The following is an 8265-nucleotide window of genomic DNA, read 5'->3' on the forward strand; positions in this document are numbered from 1 at the left end:
GGGGAGGAATTTGAGCAGAAGGACTTACAGATTCTTCTAAAGCACTCCCCCACTTCAGCAATGTGGCTGTGACATTTCACCTTTTAGGGAAAGGGATATCACAGTGACCTTCCCCAGGCATTCCATAAGGTCACACAGGAGGACACTGGTCAAAGCACACTCCTGTGTACAGACACAAGGAGACACAGATTGACTGGTCACTTAATTGCTCTCTTCCATTTATAAATGGTCTTTTCCATAGCTCTGTCAGATCCACAACTTTGCAAATACCTTTTTCTGTCCAAATTAGTGGGACTTTTTGTTTAGTTATGTGCTACCCAGCATAGCAGTCTCAATCTAGCCACAACCAAGAGCTACATCAGGAGTGAGGAGTGTGTGGCACAGCATCAGAAAGGTGAGAAGGTAAAATAAGATTGTATTTTATCACCCTGTACAGCAGGTTCTCAAGAAGACTCCTATTTTAGATACTGGAAAGATGCCAGAATACTCTTGTTTTTGGAATAAAAGCAAGTGCAGGTGCAGTGTCCTGACAGGGCACAGGGTTTGGGAGAAAATAATAAATGAAAATTAAAGAAAACACTCCTTTACAGGCTTCCTGCAAATTCAGAATTAAAGTGGCCAAGCTATAACACCAAACACTTCAGGTTAGTTCTCTATGGAACAATATAAAACTCACTCAGACCAAGGATGCACTGAGAAATTAGTCCTTATTCTTCCATTTCTCTCAGCTCTGTGTAACCTAAGGGAGACTTTTTGACAATCCTGATCTGAGTTAAGAATTTGAAATAAAATGAGAGAATGTGACTTTGGGTTCTGGATAACTTAAATATGTGTGGGTCACTATCTTACCAGGGGAAACAGATACTTGCTGATAAACAATTCTGGGCCCAACAAAGGCTCCAAGTCCTCGTCCAAGCTCATGATTCAGAACTGATTAGCAGGTTCTTTAGAAATGAAATGACATTAAAAACAACCTGTTAGCCACAGCCTCTCCTTCCATAGTAGGATTCAGCAAATGTGGTAATGCTGCAAGAGTCACTGCCAGTGTCATTCCTTCTGTGTAACTGAGGATGACTAAAAGTAAAACTATACTGGAGGTAGCACTTCTCAGATGTGTTTTATTTCTGATCATGTGAAAGTTTCATTTGAAATACATTTTCTGTATCAAAAGGAGAAAAGTAAAAACCACAGCACAGGGATAAATCCCAGGGTGAGCAGTGGAGACATAAGTATCTCCAGAGAGGATCGTGCCTGAAGCAGGTCTGTGTTTCCCCTGTTAGCTATGCAGCTGAACAGCACAGCAGCTGCACCTGCATTCACCAGGGGCTGAGCCCATCAGGTTGGTCCCTGAAGGCTAGTTCCTCACAGCTGGCATAGCCGCCCACTAACCAAGCACCATGCCAGCCAGTCACCCCTGGAGTGTCTCAGCTAGAAATACAGAATTATCAGCCAGCAAGCCAGAGCCTGCTTGGCTCTGCCATAGATGAGATATCCCATCTCCTGACCAGAGTCTAATTGACGTCATCTTTCTAATTTGGAAAGCACCTCTGGATTACTATCAATTTCACTTACTGAATCTTCTGTTAATCCAATGGGAAGAAAAATTCTTTTAAAAATAAATTAAGTATAATCTTAACATCCTGAGAATACAGCAAACAATTCTGACATTTCCTAGGAGCAGTGAGATACCCATGTTTTCCATTTGGTTGCACCAGTGCTGTTATCAGATGTCGGGTATTGCCCTTAGCTAACACAAACAGCTCTGGTGATACAGCAGATTGTGTTTGATATGCTTATTTAAGAATACGATGAGTAAATTCTGTTCTTAACCTATATAACTGTGATAGCAGTGCTTACTAATATTGGCACCTGGCATACACATCCAAAACAGATTCAGCAGACAAAGCTGGAGCTAATTTACCTTTCCCTTTCCCAAATGGCATGAGAAAAAGACCAGAAAACCCACTTTGCAAATCACTTTAGAATGCACTAAATCCTGGCAGCCCAACACACACAGACCAACCAACCAACAACAACCAAAAAACCCCATGTTGTCCTTCAGGGTCTTAGGAAGATGACCTAAATCATTTAACTCTCTATCATTAGCATGCAGTTACTCTCATCCAGAACTCAACAGAGGAGAGGATCAGAAAGACAGGACAGCTATAAACTGACAGGTGAAGCAAGGCAGTAAACTTAGAATGTTGACTCCTTCTGCTTCAGGAATTATCCTCTCCTCTACAGCTGAACAGAATCAAGCCCTACAGTTCACATTTAAATCAACGCTTTCTGCCTAAGAAAGAATCAACCTTGATTTAAAGACAAAGGGATAAAAAATGAGAACATTTCCTCGGTGTTGAACTGATCTACAGCCAACTTAGACCAAACCTTTATCACTAACTTAAAAAAAAATATCAATCATTGGTCTAGTAGCCCATGAAAGCAAGGCAGCATTCTCCATCTGGTGAGAAATGACTTATTTCCCTGTGAGCCTGCTGTAAGCAGGGTAGAAGTGTATCTACAAGGAGGGCATGCCAAGAAGTGGCCCTTCTGCTTAGCATGGAGAGGCAATGATGGCGTTATTGAAGGAGACAGGCAAATTACAAAGGCAGTGGTTTCTGAAATGGCCATCTGTGACTTCAGAGAGGTACCTGTGGAAGCAGACAGGGTTTACAGCAAAACACAGTGTGGGAATTACTGACTGAAGAGGCCTCATGCCAATACTGGCTTGCCTTGTTCTAATGGCCCCCATCCAACAATTTGTACAACCAAGGTATGAAGCAAATTTTGCTTCCAACTCTGTCGATCCCTTCAGCCTGATGAGGTTTTACTCATGGGAAAAGGAGTTGACATATTGCATATCCTTTCTGGATCTATTTTTCTTTGTCAGTTTTTGCTTTTCTGCATAACTGGGATGTTCATTGCTGCTGCTCAAGACCCACCACGACACACACATCTACTCAATACAGATCTCTACCCACGAATTTGTTTTCATTAAATAGAAATCCTGAAAATATTTGATTCAGAATCTTAGAAGAGGAACATTGAAAGTTTTCAGTAATGTGTGATGAGTTTGGTGCACTAACATAATAATAAATAATACACTCTATTATGAATTATGTAATCATATTAAAGATCTGTATTGGCAAAACCTAAATGAGGTGCTTAATCCAATTTTCCTCCAACTTCAGGACTTTTGGATTCATCTCTAAGGCCATCTCAGAGATGAGAAATGTAGCAAGGTCACTGCTACTTGCCTCTATGGACAGCTTGATATCATAACCCAAAAGAAGCAGCTGAAACCTCTCTCATTTATCTCCTCACAATGGAACTGTTGCCAAAGTGCTACAAATGCAAAATGCTTAAGCCTTCGAAGTCATGCTCATAGGATGGGTGGAGACTAGAAACTGTATAGAAACAGATTTGCCTTCAGGCCTTTCCAGCAGGTTGCAGCCTGCAAATTGTGAATATTATATGCAGTAATCAAGTTAGTGATGGGGAAGTTTTACATCTGCATGTAGGGAAAACTCATAAGGCAGAAACAACTAAAAAAGTTCTGCAGAACTGCTCTTCTACTACACTGAGCCTGGAATATTTTGTTGTTCCAGCCACTCAAGAGGAAGCCACAGGTCTCCATCCACAAAATTAATCAAAGTGTTTTCATGACTCTTGGCAATATTTACAGTTCTGTATCTATGGTACATTAATCTCCACTTTAGTTGATTTTATTCAAGAGCTGGAATGTGCTCCTCAATCACTTCACCCCAACCAAAACTCCAGGATAACATGGTCTTTCTTATAGCACTCTCTCTCCAGTCCCTGAGAACTCATCAATCTGTCAGAGAATACAGAAGTTGCCATACAGGAAAATATGGTTGTTCTCAAACACAGAGCTCCATATAGAATAAGGAGAAAAGCATACAAGAAAGGACTAACCTTTGATAAAAGTCAAAGATGTTAAAATCCCACAACCATCTGAAAATCTCTGCTGAAACCCAGACTGGTGTTAGAGTTACCAAAGCACAGTGAACAGCAGCATTTGTGGCCAGGATTCCTAATTCCCCCAGTTCTGCTTCCACTTTTGGTACAGAGCATCTCAGTTTTGCATGAATCATTGCAGCCTTGTGCCAAACAAACATCCAAGCCTTTCCAAGATTCATCAAGCAGATGTCACTCTACCTGCCCCCTCCCTGACCATCCCAGAGGCAGGTTCCAAACACGTTCAACTTGTCTTTGAGCAGCTGAAACGCTCTGTCAATACAAAACATCGGGTACCATGTGAGGGAAGACGTAACAACAGATACAACAAAGAAAAGGGAAGAGATAAAGTATGGGAAAACGAAAAACTGGGAGCATGCAATTATCAAAACTTAATGATCAGGGAGCGCACAGGTGTCAGAATATAATGACTTTCCTATTAGGAAATATTTCAAAGGTGGGGCCAGTAGAAACTAAGGAGTCATTTTTAATTGAGTAAAATAAAGCCTAGGAATGAGTACAGTAGTAATAGTCAAATATGCTGTACTGAGTTCATCAATCTCATTAACAGTTTTATTTTTTAATTCTTCCCCAGCACCAAGTGCCAATATCTCTGGAATTCAGCACAGCCAAGAGATGCTGGTAGGTAGTTTTTCTTCCCCAACCCCCCAGTTCTATACTTTTCTTGCTTGTTGCTAAAAGAAAATAAAAAGCTTTTCGCAGAAGATAACATAAATGCATACTCTTGAGAAGCTTTTGACTAACAGAAAGGCTTTGAAATACAGGTATTGGCTATCACACAGCAAAAAGAGGACCTTTCAGCTCAGTCCTTTCCTTGAGGTAATTTTACATATTGACATGCAGTCTTGCTATGTGATAGCCAAGAGAATTATCTTTGTGATTGTCCTCCTTCACAAAAGAACAAAAGCCAGGCTGTTAGTCCTGGCTGATATCTTTGGAATGGAAATGCCTCCATCAACACTTTCCTCTGTGTGATACCTGTTCCTTCAGGTTAACAATTACTATAAGAAAGAGCTCATCCAAGTCAGTCGGGCTTCTCACCTAAGAAAAAACAACCTGGTATCAAGTAGTAATGCCTTAAAGTCACCTGTTGCAATAACACTATTCGGAGTCCAAAACGAAAAAGCAAGATTTGCAGGGACATTGGAACAATTACTTAGCTGAGCATTTTCACAAATTGAAAAAAAAAAAAGGCATTTAAAATAACGTAAATACTAAAGGTATTAATGTAATTCCTTCTGCTCTCTGGATCTCCTACAACTGTTTTCATCATTAGACTTAGAAATCCTTTCTAAAAGAATCTGGTCTTTTTCCCTTGTTTCAAGGATGGTGGCAGAGGTAGGGCTCAAGTATTTAACATAGCACAAGTTTAGCAGAGAGCACGTGGACTGCAGTGGTCACAAGCACTAGACCCCATAATTTCTTTAGCTCCACCACAGGACCTCTTCCTGTCTAAAATCAGAGAGTGCATTTCTATTCCCTGCTTAAGGCAGGGAAGAAAGCTGACCACCCCAAAGTAATTCATAACTGAGTGCGAAAAAAAGGTTTTAACAAGAAACACCGTAAGTTATTTTACTACTCACAACACTCACTCCCGTTGCCACAAACCTGGTCACTCCCCTGACATTCCTTGCCAGGCCCTCAGGCTCTCTCCCTCAGGCCCAGGCCCTCCTGAGCAGCCCATCCTCACAGCCTAGACCATCCTTTTTCTCCTGCAGTATCAGGAACAGCCATATCTGACCCCAAAAGTCCGGAGAATGGCTGGGTGGAAGGGAGGTGGAGGCAACTCCCTGGTTCCCATGGCCCTGCCATTAGCAAGGGAATAGTGGCAACACCTGCTCTGGGGTGGATCCTGTCAGCACGCTCTCACCTGACACAACAGACAAAGGGATGCCGTTTTCTAATGAAACACTGATTTTAGCCAAGCCTCTCAGAACTCCAAACGCTGAGGACTTTCCTGGCTTCCTGTGCCTAAACTCAGGGCCCACGGATACTAAACGTGTCAGGCAGCATCTCAGCACGAAGCTCCTAGGATTACAGTTTTGGATTAGTGTTCCACCTAATTGCCACTTTGGATTGGTAGATTATTTGGGGGGAGGGCTGAAGTCTCTATCAGACTTCAAGGAGTCTCAGTATAGAAAGGTAAGGGACTGAGTACTGTCCTCAGTGCAGCTGTACCACTGAAAGCTGAATTGCTAAAATTATTAGTATACCCAATGGCAACAACCTGCTTCCACTAGGTTACAGCTGGTCTGTAGTGCAAAGGGTGCTCTCTCCTACAAATGTTTTACTCCAGAGGACAAAAAAAAAGTACACTCCACTTCCTTGAAATCTGAAATTATGTGAATTACACATAACCTCAGTGCAGGAAGTTTTACACTGCTATTTTTTATTCTCAAGGGACCAGTATTTTCTGTGGCTGGTTTTAATGTTCAAGTGAAAAAAGTATTATAAAGACATGGTTTCTCTCCTTATAGCTGGGGTGATTATATAAAGGCTGATACCAGGTATATCAACATTTGGCACTCATCTGGACACCTCTGGATTGTGAAGCTTTGCAAACTTTTATACAGTCATGAGTTTCTTTGCATAATCTTGGTCTGGCAATCCTATAATCTCCTACACTCCTCATTACAAACTTCTCCTTGACTGGCAAACAAGGGAGTAAAGTTTGAACAGGAGTGCAGGAAGGCAAAGTAAGAAAGTGCTTGCTGACGTCCTTCCCATGAGATGAAGCAAGACACAAGAACCTGTGTTTATGCACTTGGCAGGGAACACCAGGACAGGTCAGAGAGACCACTGAAAACAGTGGATTGAGCAGTCCCTGGAAAGTTACCATATAAACTGTGATGGACAGGAAATACTTATCCGTAGAGGATTAGCTGTGAGAAATGGTTTATGGTGACAGTCTGGGTGTGATGGCAGTACAATGTTCTGGTTTTTATCCCCAAAGGCTCACCTTCTCACTCTTGGTTTGGTTTTGGTTTTTTACAAAGAGCTGCAAAAGCCAAAGGAGAGAACCAGATTTTCTCTCTGTGATGGGAAGTCTCTAGGACTGTTCCACACAGCACAGAGCATATGCAAGTGCTTTTAGGACTATGTAAAAATGCCCTACAGAGTTATTGCTGAGTCGTGGCACCCAGTAAGAAGTTAAATATAGTAGCAAGCCCAGATTTTATGCAGAATGGCTACTTCAAACCCAAGAAATGTGCACAGAGATTGTGTTTGTTTGCATATCCAGATACATGCTTTGCAGCCATACCTCCCACACCAGTACATGTAGGAGTATTTTCCCTGTTTCAGCAGCTTGAGGTATGCAGTTAAAACACATTATATTTTCAGTTTACTGAATAGGAAGAACCCGCCTTGATTAAAGAATTTAATCAAGTAATGTGATTAGATGATTTAGTCAAAGCAGATCCTGTCCTACTGACATCATGTAACACTAGAGTTTACCTAGTTGCACAGTGCAACACCTGGAAAAAGTCCCAGGAAACTTCCCTCCATTATTCCACCCAAACCCATGCTCTTCTGAACTGGTAATTCAAGGCTGAGTACAATCACTCCAGAGCTGCTGCAGTATGAAGAAAATTTCAAACAATAATTTTGGGTGTTAGTTTTCGTTTAAAAATTGATGGTTTATGTCCAAACCACAAGATTCTATTTTTGTTGATGATCACTTTGCAGAATTTCATTAACTATGTACGTGTCACTTCCTTCTACAGATATTTCAAGGTAGCATTTCATTTAGGACATTCGGATGGTAGATATTAACCAAAAGGTAAATTTACAGCATTGTTTCCAGTGGTGCTTGTAGTGCCAGCAAGTGTCCAGCTTGTGGAAGAAATGCCAACCTTGCTTTTACAAGATTCTGTGGTTACAAAACTCTCCTGTGAGGCAGGACTTTGTTAGTTGCATGAAAATTTGCTTTCACTATGCAATGAGGGGTTGCTGTTGTTATTTTTTTATTTGCTCCCTGGAAAGTGAATGTTGATATTGCAATATAGTTCCATTTAGAAGGAATTGTTCAGCAAGTAACTTGGTCACCTCTATTCTGATACATGTGCATGGAAACAGCAAAATTTTGCTGAACCTGAATCTTCCCAAGGTATAAATCATGATTGCCTTCTTTACTGGGACACTGAGGGATGGTCCCAGGTGTGTCTGCAGCATTAAGGTGACACAGATATCTAGGCACTGGTAGTAGAAGGGGCAACACATCAACATGAGTCCTTCCAGCAAAGGCTGTTTTCTTTTCCTGATGTT

This window comes from Chamaea fasciata, unplaced genomic scaffold (genome assembly GCF_029207755.1).
Source record: "Chamaea fasciata isolate MVZ Bird 193981 ecotype frontalis unplaced genomic scaffold, bChaFas1.0.hap1 SCAF_4, whole genome shotgun sequence".
NCBI lineage: Eukaryota > Metazoa > Chordata > Aves > Passeriformes > Sylviidae > Chamaea > Chamaea fasciata.